We start from the raw sequence: 24,166 nt of genomic DNA on the forward strand, positions 1-24,166 counted from the left end.
CGAATACGATCCAAGTCGGACTCAAAAGGGGTTAAGCTATGACTCGAATACGATCAAGAAGCCCTCAAGTGAGTTTGGCCTTGAGCCGATCAAGAGGGTTACGACAGCTATGTTCTCTTTGGTTCGAATACGACCTATGTTTGAACAGGAAGCCCCGAAGTGACCATGAGATTTGCAGCTAGATTCGGATACGATCATGAGCTGGACCAAAAAGGTTAAACTTGATTCAAATATGATCAGCTTCTTAATAGTCATTTGTGAATAAAAAATAATAAAGATGCATAGTCTTTGAAAAGAAAACAGACCGATGGTCTTACTTTATTGCTTATCATAGTATATACAACATGAATGTATGTACATGATGAGAGCCGGTGGCTCAGGTGTAGTATGGCCAAAGTTGAGCAATGTTCCACGACCGGCGGATCTCTTCCTCCGACTTTCGTGAGTCTTTGTGCTCTCGAATGTCAATGAGGTAATATGACCCGTTGTTTAAATTCTTACTGACCACAAAGGGTCCTTCCCAAGGTGGGGATAGCTTGTGTGCATCTGACAGATCCTGGATGAGCCGGAGCACCAAGTCGCCTTCCTGAAATGTCCTGGACTTGACCCGGCGACTGTGATAATGACGCAGGTCCTGTTGATAAATTGTTGACCGGGCCACTGCTAAGTCTCTTTCTTCATCCAATAAATCAAGTGCATCTTGTCTGGCTTTTTCGTTGTTAGCTTCAACATAAGCCGCCACACGGGGCGAGTCATGACGGATGTCACTAGGCAATACTGCTTCCGCTCCATAAACCATGAAGAAAGGTGTGTAACCTGTAGACCTATTGGGTGTAGTATTGATACTCCATAACACTGAAGGTAATTCCTCTACCCAACAACCTGGCGTTTGCTGTAAAGGAACCATAAGCCAGGGTTTTAGCCCTTTCAAAATTTCTTGATTGGCTCTCTCAGCTTGTCCATTGGATTGAGGATGAGCCACAAAAGAAACATCAAGCCGGATGTGCTCTCGCTGACAAAACTCTTCCATAGCTCCTTGAGACAGATTGGTGCCATTGTCTGTGATGATACTGTGTGGAAAACCGAAATGGAAGATCACTTTTTTCATGAACTGAACCGCCATGGCTGCGTCACACTTACTCACAGGCTCCGCCTCAACCCACTTAGTGAACTTATCAACTACTACTAGGAGGTGCGTCTTTTTATCATTAGACCTTTTGAAAGGTCACACCATGTCAAGCCCCCAGACCGCAAACGGCCATGTGATTGGAATCATCCGGAGTTCTTGAGCCGGCACATGCGCTCGTCGTGCTAACTTCTGACATCCATCACATCTACTGACCAGATCTTCTGCATCAGCATGAGCCGTCAACCAATAAAAACAGTGAGGAAACGCCTTGACCACTAAAGATTTTAACCCGGCGTGATGACCACAATCGCCTTCATGGATCTCACGAAGGATTTCTTGACCTTCTTCGAGGGAAACATAGCGCTGAAACGCTCCAGAAACACTGCGATGAAACAACTCTCCATCTGAAATCATCATGGACTTAGACCACCGGGTTATCTGTCGAGCCAGGGTCTCATCCGCTGGCAACTCTCCCCGGGTCATGTAAGCCAAGAACGGCACCGTCCAATCTGGGATGACATGAAGAGCCGCTACCAACTGCGCCTCCGGGTCAGGAACAGCTAAATCTTCTTCGGCGGGTAATTTGACAAAGGGGTTATGCAAAACATCCAAAAAGGTGTTAGGTGGCACCGGCTTACGCTGAGACCCCAGCCGTCTTAAAGCATCAGCTGCTTCGTTCTTTCGACGGTCAATGTGTTCCTCCTGATAACCTTTAAAATATCCTGCAACAGCATCAACCTCTCGGCGTTAAGCCGCCATGAGAGGGTCCTTAGAATCCCACTTGCCAGATACCTGTTGAGCCACTAGATCCGAGTTACCAAGACATCTGACCCGGCTCAAGCTCATCTCTTTTGCCACTCGAAGACCATGGATCAAGGCTTCATACTCTGTTGCGTTGTTAGTGCAAGGAAACATCAACCGTAACACATAACAAAATTTGTCACCTCGTGGGGAAGTTAGCACGACTCCAGCCCCCGAGCCTTCCAATTGCTTGGACCAATCAAAATGAATAGTCCAATACGTGTTGTCTGGCTTCTCTTCTGGCATCTGCATCTCTGTCCAGTCATTGATGAAGTCAACCAGGGCTTGAAACTTAATTGCAGTACGTGGAACATACTTCAACCCATGAGACCCAAGCTCAATTGCCCACTTTGGCGACTCACCCAGTGGCTTCTCTGTTTTGAATAATGTCTCCTAAAGGAGCAGAGCTAACCACAGTGATGGGATGTCCCTGAAAGTATTGCTTAAGCTTCTGGCTTGCCATGCACACCCCATAAACAAGCTTCTGCCAATGTGGATATCGTTGCTTAGACTCAATTAGCACTTCACTGACATAATAAACCGGCCGTTGAACCGGATGCTCCTTGCCAGGCTCCTTTCGCTTTACCACAATAGCCACACTAACAGCCCGTGAGTTGGCAGCCACATATAACAATAGCGGCTCTTTCTCAATTGGGGCAGCCAGGACCGGTGGTTCAGCCAGCTGTGCCTTTAGATCTTCAAAAGCAGCGTTCGCAGCATCGCTCCAAACAAAAACATCCGTTTTCTTCATCAACTGATACAGGGGCATAGCCTTTTCCCCTAACCGGCTTATGAAACGGCTCAAAGCAGCCACACGACCCGCCAGCCGCTGAACATCATTGACACAGGTTGGTTTGTCTAGGGATGTAATTGCCTTGATTTTCTCCGGGTTAGCTTCAATACCTCGGTTAGACACCAAAAACCCAAGAGCTTGCCGGCTGGCACTCCAAAAACACACTTGGCCGGGTTAAGCATCATTTTGTAAACCCGGAGACTACCAAAAGTCTCTTTCAGGTCCGTGACCAAGGTTTCCTCTTCGCTGGATTTCACCACTATATCATCCACATAAGCATGAGCATTGCGTCCAATTTGATTGTGAAGACAATTCTGTACACACCGTTGGTAAGTCGCCTGGGTGCTCTTAAGCCCAAAAGGCATAGACACATGATAGAAAGCTCCAAAAGGAGTTATAAAAGATGTCTTCTCTTGATCCTTGACTGCCATCTTAATCTGATGATAACCGGAATAAGCATCCAAGAAACTCAACCATGCGCAACCTGCCATAGCATCAATGATCTGATCAATACGGGGGAGAGAAAAAGGATCAGCCGGACAAGCCTTGTTCAGATCTGTGTAATCCACACACATATGCCAGGTGCCATTCTTCTTGAGTACAAGCACCGGGTTAGCCAACCACTCTGGGTGAAAGACCTCCACAATGAACCCAGCTGCCAAGAGCCGGGCTACCTCTTCCCCAATGGCCTTGCGCCTTTCTTCATTGAACCGTCGGAGAAACTGTCTGACAGGTTTGATGTCTGACAGGTTTGAACTTTGGATCGATGTTAAGAGTGTGCTCAGCGAGTTCCCTCGGGACACCCGGCATGTCTGAAAGTTTCCATGCAAAGATGTCCCGGTTCTCATGGATGAACTCGATGAGCGCGCTTTCCTATTTTGGATCCAAGTTTGCACTGATGAAGAACTGTTTGGATGAGTCGCCAGGTATAAAGTCAACCATCTTGGTGTCATCAGCTGATTTGAATTTCAACTCCGGCTCATGCTCTATTGTTGGTTTCTTTAATGACGTCATGTCTGCCGGGTCAACATGATACCTATAGAATTTTAACTCATCTGTTGCACAAACAGATTCAACATAGGCAGCATCACCTTCTTCACATTCCAAGGCTATCTTCCGGCTCCCATGTACTGTAATGGTGCCCTTATGACCCGGCATCTTGAGCTGCAAATATACGTAACACGGCCGAGCCATGAACTTGGCATAAGTCGGTCGCCCAAACAGAGCATGATATGGGCTCTTGACCTTAACCACCTCAAAGGTTAATTTCTCCGCTCTGGAATCATACTCATCCCCAAAAGCTACTTCCAGCTCAATCTTACCAACTAGGTATGCCGACTTACCAGGTAACACCCCATGAAAAATAGTGTTGGATTGTTTAAGATTCTTATCCGTCAATCCCATCCGGCGGAATGTCTCATAGTAGAGGATGTTGATGCTGCTGCCCCCATCCATGAGTACCTTAGTAGACTTGTATCCACCAACCTGAGGAGCCACTACCAGAGCCAAGTGACCTGGATTATCAACCCGGGGTGGGTGATCCTCTCTGCTCCACACAATAGGCTGCTCTGACCAACGTGGATAACGTGGAATTGCCGGCTCAACGGCATTGACAGCCCTCTTGTGAAGCTTCTGGCCCCTCTTGCATAAACTGGTAGTAAATACATGATACTGTCCACTACTCAACTGCTTCGGGTTGCTCTGATAACCGGATTGCTGCTGCTGATTCCCTTGGCCGGGTTGCTGATTATATCCACCTTGGTGACCAGGATGACCTTGACCGTGAAAACCTCCTCCACTTGAACCGGCGCCCGGGCCATGAAAGCCGCCGCCACCTGAACCGCCACCTGGGTCGTGTCCCCCATCAAACATGTTTGAATTTTTAAACGCCTTCATGATCATGCAGTCCTTCCACAGGTGGGTGGCCGGCTTCTCACGGGTGTCGTGTTTCGGACAAGGTTCATTCAACAGTTGCTCAAGGGTAGGGCCTGACCCGCCCGATCGAGGGGGTTGTCTTCCCTTGCGCCGCTGATTACCACCCTGTGCATTAGTATTATCAACAAACTCATCAGCCTTACATTTATTACCTCCATGATTCGTCGGGTTATGCTGGTGACCCTTGTCGTTGCCGTTCTTCTTTCCCTTCGATGCCTTTTCTTCGTCAGACACTGGGTCCTTGGTGGTATCAGAATCAGCGTACTTGACAAGAGCCGCCATCAACGTTCCCATGTCATTACAGTCACATTTAAGCCGCCCCAGCTTCTGCTTCAGAGGCTCGAAACGGCATTTTTTTCTCCAACATCAAAACTGCTGAGTCGGCATCCATCTTATCAGATGAATGTATTATCTTATTGACCCGGCACACCCAATGAGTTGTAGATTCACCATCCTCTTGCTTGTAATTGGTCAGATCCACAATCAACATTGGCTGCTTACATGTGTCTTTAAAGTTCTGGATGAACCGCGCTTTCAACTCTGCCCATGAGCCGATAGAATTGGGTGGCAATCCCTTCAACCAAGTCTAAGTTGTTCCATCCAACATCATGGTAAAATACTTGGCCATTGCAGCGTCGCTCACCTCCAATAGTTCCATAGCCATCTCATAACTCTCAATCCAAGCCCCCGGCTGTAGGTTCGCCGTGTAGTTAGGCACCTTACGAGGCCTCTTGAAATCCTTTGGCAACCGCTCATTACGTATGGCTGGTACCAAGCAAGGCATGCCTCCGGTTCTCGTGGCCACTCCTGCCTCAACCGAGGTTGCTGGATAAGCCGGAAAGGTTTGGTAAGCCACCTGCTCTGCCGCTATTTGAGCCGCTCGCTCCGCCTCTTAACGAATCCTCTCCTGATCCACCAAGTTAAGGGCTCCAGCCCGCATCGGCTCATGCCTGTATGGCCAGTTGTGGCGTTGAGAATTACTTGACATCTCTGCAAACTCCATGTGCCTACTGTAACTCGGGCTCCGGCTTGGGCGAGGAGTTGAATGAATCATGTCTCGAGTGTAAGAGTATGCATCCTACTAGGCCAGAGCTGTCTGAAGTAGTTCTCTCACCCTCCGGGTTTCAATGGCTGCTGGCGAGTCGCCTTCCATTGGGAGAACCGCCAAACGAGCCGATGCTGCGATGAGGTTTTCTAAAGGGTTGGAGAAGTGACCCGGAGGTGTTGATACATAACGAGGAGGAGTTGTATTTATACAAGGTGGCTCCATGGTGCGTGGCTGAACTGGTGCACCGGGTGTTGTGATCCGGTTTGCCTCCGGCGGGTTGCTCCCCTAGCCCCGGGTGTATGGAACAGGTTCCTCGGATCCAGCGTTAAAGGTAGATGCGACTGAGTTTTCTGATGCCTCCTCCTTATGATCTCGTTTGACGCATTAAGATCCACCGAGAGCCGAAAAGTTTCTACTTGAAGTTGCTGAGCACGAGCATCCAGAGGTGCTCGTTCTACTGCCATCCGGGTTTCCTCCGCGGCTAGATTTTCCTTAGCTTGCACCATCTCCTCACGCACGCGTGCCACTTCTGCGTTGTGTCGGGCTTTATCCGTCGGTTCTACCACAGTGGTTAACATAGCCGTCAGCCTATCCATGAGGTCCATTAGAATCTGAGCCGGGGGCGCGCGGGGTCTCCAGACCCGGCTACTGCCGACCCGGTAGCTGCTGCCGCTGCTGCGGTGGAGTTCTGCCCAGGTTGTGTCCCCGCCATGAAGACTTCGGCCCAATTTGGCGGCTCAAGGGGGTCCAGAATACTATTGCCATCAGAACAGCCCCCGAGCATGCCGTCTTGTAGTTGGTACAATGAGTCTGTCTCACCTGTTGACGAAGCAGTATCAGAGCAGATGGCCGTCTCCCCACCTTCCACCGATCCTCCGGAGTATTCACCGCCATGGATGCAGCCTACAAAGGCATGTTTCACGACAGATTGAACATGGCTAGTCCTGGCGCACTGAGCCGTTTCGATGAGGTTGGTGTGGAAGTTCGGCTCAGGGCCCGACTCGCCGATCTGGTCGATGAAGATGTGAATTCTTCCGAAGGGGACCCAGTACCTGTACTCGATTGAGCCGTCCTCGGGGCCCCAGCCTTCGTCGTCGATGTAGAGTTTGCCGCGACGACTCTTGGTCATCCGGCCCACAGCGTACCCCTTGAGCCCTTCGAAGTTGCCCTTCAAGAACTCAAATCCACCGTGCGCTGGCCCCACGGTGGGCGCCAACTATCGTGGAATTGTCACGGCAGATGTCCTAGAGCCAGGACTTAGTCGTAGGGCCATCGCACTAGGAAGCTTAAAGGGGTTAATTGGGACAAGGGACACGAGAGAGTTTTATACTAGTTCGGCCCCTTACAATGAAGGTAAAAGCCTACGTCTAGTTGGGATTGGTATTGCTGAGGTTTCGATCTCCAAGAGGCTCAACTCGCCGGCTTGGTTCTCGATCGATTATTTCTTGCCCTAAGCCGCCACCGGGTCGTCCCCTTATATACATGGGTTGACGCCCGGTGGCCTACAGGGTCCCGGCCAGCCCATAAACAGTGTTTGGCTCGGTGACTAGTTAATTCTACCTTATGATACAAGTCACGCCACTATGGCGGTTTATCACTACGGGCCATAAGTCGCCCGTGGGCTTTAGACCCTTTACTGACCCTCCATCTTCATGATTGATCATGGGCTTTGTATGATAATCCTCTTTTCATAACCCGGCCCCTCCAGAGCGGTTTACACAAATTGGTATATCCCCGACAATAGACATGCTTCGAGATAGCATTGACATGGTCAACAGGTGAAGATCAGACTTTGGGAACAAAAAGGATCCATCAGGAACAACTTATAGAATAAGTCTTACAATTTCCTCACGGAAGAATGACTAACCTTGCCAAAAGGAAACTATAACAATAGGTCCTCCGGTCAGGTGTGCTAGGCATGACATCACCTTACCGGGCCATATAAAAACCAATGTTATAACTCTTGGAAATATGTTCCAACCATCATATCTGACCGAGATTCAGATCTGATTGGTGTCAGGATACCTCAGACTTAGGAACCTGAGATAGAAATGTGCGACACAAATTGACGAGAAGTCGGCATAAGATTCTCGGGAAATGAACTATGGAAGTGAGTTCCGAAATAAGAGTTCATTAGTAAACCAATGAGAGGATGAGGAGATGGCTGATGGACTCGGCGACAAATCATCGAGATTTCCAAAGGATGGATTTCCACAATTATGTGAACAAGGAGATAACATTTGTCGGATCAAATGATATAATGATGTATGCTCGAGGAAAACATACACAATTTAACAATGATAGAAGGGTGCACCCGGAAATATGGACTAGGTAGCACGATCAATGTTTGAATTATGATTCAATAAGCAATAGACTTAGAGTGAAACATCGACCATTAATCTTCAAAGCAATAGGGTTACTAGAAGTGAACGGATATGGCAAGGATTGAACGGATATGGCAAGAAGTATCACCTGTATCAAGAATTCTTAAGAGGTGGTGAAATTCTCATGACATTCTTGACATAAAAGATGGTAATACTCCAAGGTAAAGAACAAATTCTGGATAGCAAGGAGCTCTATAACATGAACAAGTTTGTGTTGGAGAGAAGGAAATAATGTTGTTCATGATAACACAAATCATCGAGGGGCAAGGATGGTATTTCTCATCAAGAATTCAATTGATATACTAGAAGAGCTCAGAATGCTAATGATGATCACGGCACATTTGTCGAGAGACCTCATGAAGATGTAATTGATCGGCGATGACATCAAGTTGAAGGGATGATGAAGCAAAATGTTATTGGAACCATGGGTACGACACAAACTCGAAATCAAGTTTATTGTTCAAGGAGAAGTGATATGATGAGGAAGATCGACGTAAGATTAGCTCATCATCAAAATTTGTGCTCCGAGAAGGACCAGGTAGCATAGTTAAAATCATCACGACAATATTATAGCCAAACAGGCTAGGAATGGTGTGATCGGGTAGAAACTCGTATGTAAATAAGATTACTAAGAGTTGTTGAACCGTAGTCGGACTTGGTTCAGTTACCGATGTCTTTGAGTGTTTCATAACTCAGAGCCTGTGAAAATTGGAATCAGTGAGAATGTAATACTTGATGAAGAACTCATAAGAGGATATGCAGTTCCATGATAATCTCGAGATACCAGGGGGGTAATGCTCGATGACAGATCAAAGTAGAGGTTGTACTAGGGCATTGCTCTACAGAAGAGAAGTGTTTAAACTTGCACGAGAAATGGTATTTAAAGGAGAAGATGGCCGGAACCACGCTTGCAAAGGCCAGATCCCAGATATAAGATGAACTTATACCCGGGGAATAATTAATTTAAGAGAAGCTTTCATGATAAGATCTACATCGTGTCCATGGGAATGAACACAAAGTTCAAGGTTGACTCCCACTTTTCCAATGCATAAACTTTCATTCACTTCTCATTTTCGACGAAGTTGAAGTGTTGAAATTTTATCTGGCATAACACCAGTACAGTATGACCCGTAGAAGTTTCTGGATTTACACAGATTAGAAAAGGTATAGGTTCAACACATCGGGGCATCTTAGAATCATATACCACAATCTTTAGGAGTAATTTAACTCAAGCTCGAAGGCAGAGCATGGTTGAGAAAGCAGAGGATACAATTTACCAAAGGCATTATGTATCCGAGGAAAGGCTCACAAGGTTATTGAATATGAAGGGCGTTGTCAAATAAAATCCAACAAAGGATCTGGTGCTCCATAAGGGATCTAATGTGAGCATCGGTACTCAACCAGAAGAAGAAAGAATGCAAGGAGATCATATGATAGAAACAACTGACTAATTCAAAGCTCAATCGCAAAGGATTTATGATTTCCAATTCAAGGGATCAGAAGCAAATGCTCTGATTAAGGATGGAATAGTTGAATAGACTTAGGGGTACAACCGACGGCAATTTAATTGGTTGAGAACCAGCTCATGTTCAAACTGACACTGAGCCGGAAGGATGAATTCTAGGATTCAATTGAGGGATGCGAGCATCCTCAACATATTGAATCAACGGACTTAAAATGATAAAGACAAGGGATGCCAATAAGATTATGAGACTTATGGGATTAACCATAATGCAAGCAAGCAAGAATTTCAAGAGCAATATGCTTCTCAGGATTTTTGGGAGATCGAATGGTATTTCGATGTCTTTTTCGAAACACATGAACAACTGAGAATGAGCGGATACTCGGTAAGTGCGAGGAATTATCCGTAGGGGTATTCAGGTGACAAAGAACAGCAAGGCGGTAAGCTCAAAGGATTATCGAAACAACGACGAGTATTTCGGGGTATCTTGTAATAACAAGACCAACTGTGGATGAATGTAAGAATAACAACTGCAAGTAGTTATCCATAAGGGTTTACGGTGGAAGGGGAATTGCAAACGCGATGAACACAAGTTCTCGGGTTAATAGCGGAGAGTATCTTCAGGGTCTTCACGTGCAGCAGATGATCATCAGTAATAAGGGGCTCTCCGGGTGAAAGTGATAACGAGATCCTAATGTCAGATTTTAGCAAAATCATTTAACCCAAATAGAAGAGAGATCAGAGTCCTAGAGTATAGACGAGAAATAAAAGATCCTAATACCACCCAAATGGCGACGTGGGTCCGTAAGACACACAGCCAAGTTAGTAAAAAGTTTTGCAATGTCTAGACTTGACTTCGGCCAAGGAGTGTGGAAGGGGGATTCCTACATGCAGTCGGCTCTGATACCAACTTGTGACGCCCCCGATTTGACCGAACACTAATCATACACACAAACGTGTACGATCGAGATCGGGGACTCACGGGAAGATATCACAACACAACTCTACAAATAAAATAAGTCATACAAGCATCATATTACAAGCCAGGGGCCTCGAAGGCTCGAATACAAGAGCTCGATCATAGACGAGTCAGCGGAAGCAAAAATATTTGAGTACAGACGTAAGTTAAACAAGATGCCATAAGATGGCTAGCACAAACTGGGATACATATCGAAAGAGGCGCATGCCTCCTGCCTGGGATCCTCCTAAACTACTCCTGGTCGTCGTCAGCGGGCTGCACGTAGTAGTAGGCACCTCCCGAGTAGTAGTAGTCGTCATCGACAGTGGCGTCTGGCTCCTGGGCTCCAACATCTGGTCGCAACAATCGGGTATAGGAAGGGGGGAAAGGAGGAGCAAAGCAACCGTGAGGACTCATCCAAAGTACTCGCAAGCAAGGAGCTACACTACATATGTATGCATTGGTATCAAATGGATTAAGGGTATCATATGTGGACTGAACTACAGAATGCCGGAATAAGAGGGGGATAGCTAGTCCTTTCGAAGACTACGCTTCTGGTAACCTCCATCTTGCAGCAGGAGAAGAGAGTAGATGGTAAGTTCACCAAGTAGCATCGTGTAGCATAATCCTACCCGGCGGTCCTCTCCTCGTCGCCCTGTTAGAGAGCGACCACCGGGTTGTATCTGGCACTTGGAAGGGTGTGTTTTATTAAGTATTCGGTTCTAGTTGTCATAAGGTCAAGGTACAACTTCAAGTCGTCCTGTTACTGAAGATCACGGCTATTCGAATAGATTAACTTCCCTGCAGGGGTGCACCACATTTCCCAACACGCTTGATCCCCTTTGTCCAGACACACTTTTCTGGGTCATGCCCGGCCTCGGAAGATCAACATGTCGTAGCCCTACCTAGGCACAACAGAGAGGTCAGCACGCCGGTCTAAATCCTATGGCGTGGGGGTCTGGGCCCATCGCCCATTGCACACCTGCACGTTGCGTACGCGGCCGGTGAGCAGACCTAGCCTCCCTTATACAAGAGCAGGCATTCCAGTCCAACCCGGCACGAGACGCTCAGTCGCTGACATCACGAAGGCTTCGGCTGATACCACGACGTCGAGTGCCCATAACTGCCCCCGCATAGATGGTTAGTGCGTATAGGCCAGTGGCCAGACTCAGATCAAATACCAAGATCTCATTAAATGTGTTATCTTTGAATAACCTCACACGCCGACCAGAGCCAGGCCCACCTCTCTCCTAGGTGGTCTCAACCTGCCCTGTCGCTTCGCCACAAAGATCCACACAGAGGGTTGTCGGGAAAGTATGTACTTCCAGCCCCCAATTCTGTTGGGGAACATAGCAGAAATTCAAAATTTTCTACGCATCACCAAGATCAATCTATGGAGTAATCTAGCAACGAGGGAAGGAGAGTGCATCTACATACCCTTGTAGATCGCTAAGCGGAAGCGTTCAAGTGAACGGGGTTGATGGAGTCATACTCGTCGTGATCCAAATCACCGATGATCCTAGTGCCGAACGGACGGCACCTCCGCGTTCAACGCATGTACAGCCCGGTGACGTCTCCTACTGAAGGAAATATGCCCTAGAGGCAATAATAAAGTTATTATTTATTTCCTTATTTCATGATAAATGTTTATTATTCATGCTAGAATTGTATTAACCGGAAACATAATACATGTGTGAATACATAGACAAACAGAGTGTCACTAGTATGCCTCTACTTGACTAGCTCATTGATCAAAGATGGTTATGTTTCCTAACCATAGACATGAGTTGTCATTTGATTAATGGGGTCACATCATTAGGTGAATGATCTGATTGACATGACCTATTCCATTAGCTTAGCACCCGATCGTTTAGTATGTTGCTATTGCTTTCTTCATGACTTATACATGTTCCTATGACTATGAGATTATGCAACTCCCGTTTGCCGGAGGAACACTTTGTGTGCTACCAAACGTCACAACGTAATTGGGTGATTATAAAGGAGCTCTATAGGTGTCTCCAAAGGTAGATGTTGGGTTGGCGTATTTCGAGATTAGAATTTGTCACTCCGATTGTCAGAGAGGTATCTTTGGGCCCTCTCGGTAATACACATCACTTAAGCCTTGCAAGCATTGCAACTAATGATTTGGTTGCGATATGATGTATTATGGAACGAGTAAAGAGACTTGCCGGTAACGAGATTGAACTAGGTATTGGATACCGACGATCGAATCTCGGGCAAGTAACATACCGATGACAAAGGGAACAACGTATGTTGTTATGCGGTCTGACCGATAAAGATCTTCGTAGAATATGTAGGAGCCAATATGGGAATCCAGGTCCCGCTATTGGTTATTGACTAGAGATGTGTCTCAGTCATGTCTGCATTGTTCTCGAACCGTAGGGTCCGCACGCTTAACGTTACGATGACAGTTATTATGAGTTTATGCATTTTGATGTACCGAAGTTAGTTTGGAGTCCCGGATGTGATCACGGAATTGACGAGGAATCTCGAAATGGTCGAGACATAAAGATTGATATATTGGAAGCCTATGTTTGGATATCGGAAGTGTTCCGGGTGAAATCGAGATTTTACCGGAGTACCGGGAGGTTACCGGAACCCCCCCGGGAGCTATATGGGCCTTAGTGGGCTTTAGTGGAAAGGAGAAAGGGGCAGCCCAAGGTGGGCCGCGCGCCTCCCCCCTCCCCTAGTCCTATTAGGACAAGGAGAGGTGGCCGACCCCCCTCTCTCTCTTTCCCCCTCGGGGAATCCTATTCCAACTAGGATTGGGGGGGGAGTCCTACTCCCGGTAGGAGTAGGACTCCTCTTGCGCCCTCCTCCTGGCCGGCCGCCCCCTCCCCCTTGGATCCTTTATATACGGGGGCAGGGGGGCACCTCTAGACACACAAGTTGATCCTTGAGATCGTTCCTTAGCCGTGTGCGGTGCCCCCTACCACCATATTCCACCTCGATCATATTGTAGTGGTGCTTAGGCGAAGCCCTGCGACAGTACAACATCAAGATCGTCACCACGCCGTCGTGCTGACGGAACTCCTCCCCGACGCTTTGCTGGATCGGAGCCCGGGGATCGTCATCAAGCTGTACGTGTGCTAAGAACTCGGAGGTGCCGGAGTAACGGTGCTTGGATCGGTCGGATCGGGAAGACGTACGACTACTTCCTCTATGTTGCGTCAATGCTTCCGCAGTCGGTCTGCGTGGGTACGTAGACAACACTCTTCCCTCTCGTTGCTATGCATCACCATGATCTTGCGTGTGCGTAGGAAATTTTTTGAAATTACTGCGTTCCCCAACACCTATGCCTTGATCCAGCAAGGGGAGAAGGAGAGGTTGGGGAAGACTCCATCCAACAGCAGCACGACGGCATGGTGGTGGTGGAGGAGCGCGGGACTCTAGCAGGGCTTCACCAAGCACTACGAGAGACGAGGAGGGAGAGGGGTAGGGCTGCGCCAACAGGGAGATTGAATCGTGTGTTGGGCTGCCCCTTTGCCTCCACTATATATAGGGGGAGAGGGAGGGCTGCGCCCCCACCTAGGGTTTCCACCCCAAGGGGTATGGCAGCCCTAGATCCCATCTAGGGTGGCGGCCACAAGAGGGAGAGGGGGAGGCGCACCTAGGGTGGGCCTTAGGGCCCATCTGCCCTAGGGTTTGCCCCCTTCCCCTCTTGGAGGCGCCTTGGGCCTTGGTGGGAGGCGCTCCATCCCACCTAGGGGCTGGTCCCTTCCCACTATTGGCCCATGTAGGCCTCCGGGGCAGGTAGCCCCACCTGGTGGACCCCCGGGACCCTCCCGATGGTCCCGGTACGTTACCGATAGCACCCGAAACTTTTCCGGTGACCAAAACAGGACTTCCCATATATAAATCTTTACCTCCGGACCATTCCGAAACTCCTCGTGATGTCCGGGATCTCATCCGGGACTCCGAACAACATTTGGTAACCACGTATATCTATTCTCTGTAACCCTAGCGTCATCGAACCTTAAGTGTGTAGACCCTACGGGTTCAGGAGTCATGCAGACATGGCCGAGACAACTCTCCGGTCGATAACCAACAGCGGGATCTGGATACCCATGTTGGTTCCCACATGTTCCATGATGATCTCATCGGATGAACCACGATGTCAAGGATTCAATCAATCCCGTATACAATTCCCTTTGTCCATCGGTATGATACTTGCCCGACATTCGATCGTCGGTATCCCGATACCTTGTTCAATCTCGTTACCGGCAAGTCTCTTTACTCGTTCCATAACACATCATCCCATGGTCAACTCCTTGGTCACATTGTGCACATTATGATGATGTCCTACCGAGTGGGCCTAGAGATACCTCTCCGTTTACACGGAGTGACAAATCCCAGTCTCGATTCGTGCCAACCCAACAGACACTTTTGGAGATACCTGTAGTGTACCTTTATAGCCACCCAGTTACGTTGTGACATTTGGCACACCCAAAGCATTCCTACGGTATCCGGGAGTTGCACAATCTCATGGTCTAAGGAAATGATACTTGACATTAGAAAAGCTTTAGCATACGAACTACACGATCTTTGTGCTAGGCTTAGGATTGGGTCTTGTCCATCACATCATTCTCCTAATGATGTGATCCCGTTATCAACGACATCCAATGTCCATGGTTAGGAAACCGTAACCATCAATTGATCAACGAGCTAGTCAACTAGAGGCTTACTAGGGACATGTTGTTGTCTATGTATCCACACATGTATCTGAGTTTCCTATCAATACAATTCTAGCATGGATAATAAACGATTATCATGAACAATGAAATATATAATAATAACCAATTTATTATTGCCTCTAGGGCATATTTCCAACAGTCTCCCACTTGCACTAGAGTCAATAATCTAGTTCACATCGCCATGTGATTAACACTCACAGGTCACATCGCTATGTGACCAACATCCAAGAGTCTACTAGACTCAATGATCTAGTTCACATCACTATGTGATAAACACTCAAAGAGTTTTGGGTTTGATCATGTTATGCTTGTGAGAGAGGTTGTAGTCAATGGGTCTTGCCATATTCAGATCCCTATGTATTTCGCAAAACTTTATATTGTAGATGCTGCTACCACGTTCCACTTGGAGCTATTCCAAATTATTGCTCCATTATACGTATCCGGTATCTCTACTCAGAGCTATCCGGATAGGTGTTAAGCTTGCATCGACGTAACTCTTTATATCAAACTCTTTATCACCTCCATAACCGAGAAACATTTCCTTATTCCTCTAAGGATAATTTTGACCGCTATCTGGTGATCTACTCCTAGATCACCTTTGTACCCTCTTGCCAGACATGTGGCAAGGCACACATCAGGTGCGGTACTCAGCATGGCATACCGTATAGAGCCTATGACAAGACCATAGGGGACGACCTTCGTCCTTCCTCTTTCTTCTGTCGTGGTCAAGCTTTTGAGTCTTACTCAACTTCACACCTTACAACTCAGGTAAGAACCCCTTCTTTGACTGATCTATTTTGAAATCCTTCAAAAACATGTCAAGGTGTGCGTTCTTTGAAAGTATCATCAGGCATCTTGATCTATCTCTATAGATCTTGATGCCCAATATGTAAGCAACTTTATCTAGGTCTTCCTTTGAAAAACACTCTTCAAACAACCATTTATGCTTTCCAGAAATTCTACATTATTTCGGATCAACAATATGTCATCCACATATACTTATCAGAAATGTTGTAGTGCTCCCACTCACTTTCTTGTAAATACAAGTTTCTTGCAAACATTGTATAAACCTAAAAGCTTTGATCACTCCATCAAAACATATATTCCGATTCCGAGATGCTTGCTCTAGTCCATAGAAGGATTGCTGGAGCCAGCATACCTTTTAGCATCCTTAGGATCGTCAAAACCTTTTATTATATCACATACAACTTTTCTTACGAAAACTGGTAAGAAAACTTGTTTTGACATCCATCTGTAAGATTTCATAATCGAAAAATACAGCTAATGCTAACATGATTCCGACGGACTTAAGCATCACTACGGGTGAGAAATTCTCATCGTAGTCAACTCCTTGAACTTGTGAAAAGACTATTTCACACAAGTCGAGCTTCATAGACGGTAACATTACTGCCCATGTCCGTCTTCTTCTTAAAGATTCATTTATCTCAATGGCTTGCCGATCAACGGGCAAGTCCACCAAAGTCCATACATGGATCCTATCTTGGATTTCATGGCTTCTAACCATTTGTCGGAATACGGGTCCACCATCGCTTCTCCATAGCTCGTAGGTTCATTGTTGTCTAACAACATGATGTCTAAGACAGGATTATCGTACCACTCAGGAGTAGTACATATCCTTGTCGACCTATGAGGTTCGATAGCAACTTGATCCGAAGCTTCATGATCACTATCATTAACTTCCTATTCAACAGACGTAGGTGCCACAGAAACATCTTTCTATGTTGCATCACTCTCTGGTTGAAGTAAAGGTTCGACAACCTCATCAAGTTCTATCTTCCTCCCACTCAATTCTTTCGAGAGAAACTCCTTCTCGAGAAATGACCCGTTCTTAGCGACAAACAATTTGCCCTCGGATCTGAGATAGAAGGTATACCCAACTGTCACCTTTGGGTATCCTATGAAGATGTGTTTGTCTGCTTTTGGGTTCGAGCTTCTCCGGCTGAAGCCTTAAGCATCTTAGCCCCAAACATTAAGAAGCGACATCTTTGGTTTCTTGCCAAACCAATGTTCACACGATGTCGTCTCAACGGACTTAGATGGTGTCCTATCTAAAGTGAATGCAGCTGTCTCTAACGCATAACCTCAAAATGAAAACGGTAGATCGGTAAGAGACATCATAGATCGCACCATATCTCATAGGGTTCGATTACGACGTCCGGACACACCATTACCCTATGGTGTTCCAGGTGGCTTCAACTGTGAAACAATTCCACAATGTCTTAAGTGATTGCCAAACTCACAACTCAGAAAATCCCCTTTTGATCAGATCGCAGGAACATGATCTTATTGTTATGATGATTCTTAACTTCACTCTGAAATCGCTTGAACCTTTCAAACGTTTCAGACTTGTGCTTCATTAAGTAAATATACCTATATCTACTCAAATCATCTGTGAAGATGAGAAAATAGCGATATCCACCGCATGCTTCAATTCTCATTGGATCACACACATCTGCATGTATGATTTCCAACAAGTCACTTGCCCGTTTCATTGTACCTGAAAACAGGGTCTTAGTCATCCTGCCCATGAGGCATGGCTCGCATGTGTCAAGCGATTCAAAATCAAGTGACTCCAAACATCCATCGATATGGAGTTTCTTCATGCATCTTACGCCAATATGACCTAAGCGGCAGTGCCACAAGAAAGTGGTACTATCATTATTAACTCTACATCTTTTGGCGTGAACATGTGTATCACCACGACCGAGATTCAATGAACCATTCACATAGGGTGCATGACCATGAAAGGTATCATTCATGTAAACAGAATAACCATTATTCTCTAACTTAAATGAATGACCGTATTGCAATGAACATGATCTAATCATATTCATGCTCAACGTAGACACCTGATAACATTTATCTAGGTTCAATACTAATCCCGAAGGCAGATGGAGCGTGCGATGGTGATCTCATCAACTTTGGAAATACTTCCAACACACATCGTCACCTCGCCCTCAGCGAGTCTTCGTTTAGTCCATAGCTTTTGCTTCATGTCACCAATAATAGTAACTGAACCGGTATCCAATACCCAGGTGCTACCAGGAGTACTAGTGAGGTACACATTAATAACACGTATATACTTTGTTGAAGTTGCCAGCCTTCTTATCTACCATGCATTTGGGGTAATTCCGCTACCAGTGACCGTTCCCCTTACAATAGAAGCACTTAGTCTCGGGTTTGGGTTCAACCTTGGGTTCCTTCACTGGAGCGGCAACTGGTTTGCCATCCATGAAGTTTCCCTTCTAGCCCTTGCCCTTCTTGAAACCAGTGGTCTTGTTAAACCATCAACACTTGATGCTCCTTCTTGATTTCTACCTTTTGCGGTCTTAAGCACCGCGAACAGCTCCGGGATCAACTCCATCCCTTGCATGTCATAGTTCATCACGAAGATCTAGTAGCTTAGTGATAGTGGCTAGAGAACTCTATCAATCACTATCTTATCTGGAAGTTTAACTCCCACTTGATTTAAGTGATTGTAGCACCCAGACATTCTGAGCACATGCTCACTAGCTGAGCTATTCTCCTCCATCTTGTTGGCAAAAGAACTTGTCAGAGGTCTCACACCTCTCAACACGGGCATGAGCCTGAAATCCCAATTTCAGCTCTTGGAACATCTCATATGTTCTATGGCGTTCAAAACGTCATTGGAATCCCGATTCTAAGCCGTAAAGTATGGTGCACTAAACTATCAAGTAGTCATCAGGATGTGTGTGTCAGGTGTTCACAACATCCACAGACGACTTTGTAGGGGTTTGCACATCGAGCGGTGCATCAAAGACGTAAGCCTTCTGTGTAGCAGTGAGGACACTCCTCGGACTACGGACCCAGTCCGCATCATTGCTTACAATATCTTTCAACTTGGTCTTTCTCTAGGAACTTATTGAAACAGGGAGCTACAATGTGAGCTATTTATCTACAACATATTTGCAAAGACAATTTAGACTATGTTCATGATAATTAAGTTCATCTAATCAAATTATTTAATGAACTTCCACTCAAATAGGCATCCCTCTAGTCATCTAAGTGAAACATGATCCGAGTCAACTAGGCCGTGTCCAATCATCACGTGAGACGGACTAGTCAACATCGGTGAACATCTTCATGTTGATCGTATCTTCTATACGACTCATGCTCGACCTTTCCGTCTTCCGTGTTCCAAGGCCATGACTATACATGCTAGGCTCGTCAAGTCAACCTAAGTGTATTGCGTGTGTAAATCTGGCTTACACCTGTTGTATTCGAACGTTAGAATCTATCACACCCGATCATCACGTGGTGCTTCGAGACAGTGAACCTTCGCAACGGTGCGCAGTTAGGGGGAACACTTTCTTGAAATTTTAGCGAGAGATCATCTTATTTAAGCTACCGTCGTTCTAAGCAAATAAGATGTAAAACATGATAAACATCACATGCAATCAAATAGTGACATGATATGGCCAATATCATTTTGCTCCTTTTGATCTCCATCTTCGGGGCTCCATGATCATCGTTGTCACCGGCATGACACCATGATCTCCATCATCATGATCTCCATCATCGTGTCTTCTTGAAGTTGTCTCGTCATCTATTACTTCTACTACTATGGCTCACACTTTAGCAATGAAGTAAAGTAATTACATGACGTTTAAGTTGACACGCGGGTCATGAATAAATTAAGACAACTCCTGTGGCTCCTGCCGGTTGTCATACTCATCGACATGCAAGTCGTGATTCCTATTACAAGAACATGATCAATCTCATACATCACATATATCATTCATCACATCCTTTTGGCCATATCACATCACACGGCACATGCTGCAAAAACAAGTTAGACATCCTCTAATTGTTGTTGCAAGTTTTTACGTGGCTGCTATAGGTTTCTAGCAAGAACATTTCTTACCTACGCCAAAACCACAACGTGATATGCCAATTTCTATTTACCCTTCATAAGGACCCTTTTCATCGAATCCGATCCGACTAAAGTGGGAGAGACAGACACCCGCTAGCCACCTTATGCAACTAGTGCATGTCAGTCAGTGGAACCAGTCTCACGTAAGAGTACGTGTAAGGTCGGTCCGGGCCGCTTCATCCCACGATGCCGCCGAATCAAGATAAGACTAGTAACGGCAAGCAAATTGACAAAATCGACGCCCACAACACTTGTGTTCTACTCGTGCATAGAAACTACGCATAGACCTAGCTCTGATACCATTGTTGGGGAACGTAGCAGAAATTCAAAATTTTCTACGCATCACCAAGATCAATCTATGGAGTAATCTAGCAACAAGGGAAGGAGAGTGCGTCTACATACCCTTGTAGATCGCTAAGCGGAAGCGTTCAAGTGAACGGGGTTGATGGAGTCATACTCATCATGATCCAAATCACCGATGATCCTAGTGCCGAACGGACGGCACCTCTGCGTTCAACACACGTACAGCCCAGTGAAGTCTCCTACGCCTTGATCCAGCAAGGGGAGAAGGAGAGGTTGGTCAAGACTCCATCCAGCAGCAGCATGATGGCGTGGTGGTAGTGGAGGAGCGTGGGACTCCAGCAAGGCTTCGCCAAGCACTACGAGAGACGAGGAGGGAGAGGGGTAGGGCTGCGCCAACAGGGAGATTGAATCGCGTGTTGGGCTGCCCCTTTGCCTCCACTATATATAGGGGGAGAGGGAGGGCTGCGCCCCCACCTAGGGTTCCCACCCCAAGGGGTGCGGCAGCCCTAGATCCCATCTAGGGTGGCGGCCACAAGGGGGAGAGGGGGAGGCGCACCTAGGGTGGGCCTTAGGGCCCATCTGCCCTAGGGTTTGCCCCCTTCCCCTCTTGGAGGCGCCTTGGGCCTTGGTGGGAGGAGCCCCAGCCCACCTAGGGGCTGGTCCCTTCCCACTATTGGCCCATGTAGGCCTCCGGGGCAGGTAGCCCCACCTGGTGGACCCCCGAGACCCTCCCGGTGGTCCCGCTACGTTATCGATAGCACCCGAAACTTTTCCGGTGATCAAAACAGGACTTCCCATATATAAATCTTTACCTCCGGACCATTCCGGAACTCCTCGTGATGTCCGGGATCTCATCCGGGACTCCGAAGAACATTCGGTAACCATGTATATCTATTCCCTATAACCCTAGCGTCATCGAACCTTAAGTGTGTAGACCCTACAGGTTCGGGAGTCATGCAGACATGGCCGAGACAACTCTCCGGTCAATAACCAATAGCGGGATCTGGATACCCATGTTGGCTCCCACATGTTCCACGATGATCTCATCGGATGAACCACGATGTCAAGGATTCAATCAATCCCGTATACAATTTCCTTTGTCCATTAGTATGATACTTGCCCGAGATTCGATCATCGGTATCTCGATACCTTGTTCAATCTCGTTACTGGCAAGTCTCTTTACTCGTTCCGTAACACATCATCCCGTGATCAACTCCTTGGTCACATTGTGCATATTATGATGATGTCCTACCGAGTGGGCCCAGAGATACCTCTCCGTTTACACGGAGTGACAAATCCTAGTCTCGATTCGTGCCAACCCAACAGACACTTTCGGAGATACCTGTAGTGTACCTTTATAGCCACCCAGTTACGTTGTGACGTTTGGCACACCCAAAGCATTCCTACGGTATCCGGGAGTTGCACAATCTCATGGTCTAAGGAAATGATACTTGACATTAGAAAAGCTTTAGCATACGAACTACACGATCTTTGTGCTAGGCTTAGGATTGGGTCTTGTCCATCACATCATTCTCCTAATGATGTGATCTCGTTATCAACGACATCCAATGTCCATGGTCAGGAAACCGTAACCATCAATTGATCAACGAGCTAGTCAACTAGAGGCTTACTAGGGACATGTTGTTGTCTATGTATCCACACATGTATCTAAGTTTCCTATCAATACAATTCTAGCATGGATAATAAACGATTATCATGAACAATGAAATATAATATAATAATAACCAATTTATTATTGCCTCTAGGGCATATTTCCAACAAATTCGTTAATCAAACGCGGGTACCCCTTGAGCCAACCCGAGTTTAGTCATCACATGTATCATGTATAAAGTATATAGTATATACCCGTGATCACCTCCCGAGTGATCACGATCCGATAGTATAGCATGGCAGACAGACAAGAATGTAGGGCCACTGATGATAAACTAGCATCCTATACTAAGCATTAGGATTGCAGGTCAGGTATCAACAGCTGGAGTAACAATGATAGGCTATGCATCAGAATAGGATTAACGGAAAGCAGTAACATGCTACACTACTCTAATGCAAGCAGTAGAGAGACGAATAGGTGATATCTGGTGATGAAAGGGGGGGGCTTACCTGGTTGCACTGGCAAGAGAGAGGGGTCGTCAACACCGCAGTCGTACTGGCTAGCAGCGGCGTTGGTCTCGGTGTCTAGCGAGAGAAGAGGGGGAAGAAACAATAAATATAAGGCAAACAAAAGCATGGCGATGCATGACATGACAAAGCGTGATGCTAGGTGTGCCCTAACGCGGTACGAGGTGGTACCGGTGAAGGTGGGAAAACATCCGGGAAAGTATTCCCGGTGTTTCGCGTTTTTAGACAGGCGAACCGGAGGGGGAAAGTGTAGGAAATATGCCCTAGAGGCAATAATAAATTGATCATTATTATATTTCCTTGTTCATGATAATCGTTTATTATCCATGCTAGAATTGTATTGATAGGAAACTCAGTTACATGTGTGGATACATAGACAACACCATGTCCCTAGTAAGCCTCTAGTTGACTAGCTCGTTGATCAATAGATGGTTACGGTTTCCTGACCATGGACATTGGATGTCGTTGATGACGGGATCACATCATTAAGAGAATGATGTGATGGACAAGACCCAAACCTAAGCATAGCACAAGATCGTGTAGTTCGCATGCTAAAGCTTTTCTAATGTCAAGTATCATTTCCTTAGACCATGAGATTGTGCAACTCCCGGATACCATAGGAATACTTTGGGTGTGCCAAACGTCACAACGTAACTGGGTGGCTATAAAGGTACACTACAGGTATCTCCGAAAGTGTCTGTTGGGTTGGCACGAATCGAGACTGGGATTTGTCACTCCGTGTGACAGAGAGGTATCACTGGGCCCACTCGGTAGGACATCATCATAATATGCACAATGTGATCAAGGAGTTGATCACGGGATGATGTGTTACGGAACGAGTAAAAGAGACTTGCTGGTAACGAGATTGAACAAGGTATCGGGATACCGACGATCGAATATCGGGCAAGTATCGTACCGCTAGACAAAGGGAATTATATACGGGATTGATCGAATCCTCGACATCGTGGTTCATCCGATGAGATCATCGTGGAACATGTAGGAACCAACATGGGTATCCAGATCCCGCTGTTGGTTATTGACCGGAGAATGTCTCGGTCATGTCTGCATGGTTCCCGAACCCGTAGGGTCTACACACTTAAGGTTCAATGACGCTAGGGTTATAAGGAATAGATATACGTGGTTACCGAATGTTTTTCGGAGTCCCGGATGAGATCCCGGACGTCACGAGGAGTTCCGGAATGGTCCGGAGGTAAAGATTTATATATGGGAAGTCCTGTTTTGGTCACCGGAAAAGTTTCGGGTTTTATCGGTAACCTAGCGGGACCACCGGGAGGGTCCCGGGGGTCCACCAAGTGGGGCCACCAGCCCCAGAAGGTTGCGTGGGCCAAGTGTGGGAGGGGACCAGCCCCAGGTGGGCTGGTGCGCCCCCCCCCCCCCACCAAGGCCTAAGGCGCAGGGAGAGTGGGAGGGGGCAAACCCTAGGTCCAGATGGGCCTTAAGGCCCACCCTAGGTGCACCCCCCTCTCTCCCCCCTTGGCCGCACCCTAGATGGGTTTTGGGGGCTGCCGCCCCCATAGGGAGGGAACCCTAGATGGTGGCGCAGCCCCTCCCCTTCCCCTATAT

This window comes from Triticum aestivum, chromosome 2A, assembly GCF_018294505.1.
Source record: "Triticum aestivum cultivar Chinese Spring chromosome 2A, IWGSC CS RefSeq v2.1, whole genome shotgun sequence".
Taxonomy (NCBI): domain Eukaryota; kingdom Viridiplantae; phylum Streptophyta; class Magnoliopsida; order Poales; family Poaceae; genus Triticum; species Triticum aestivum.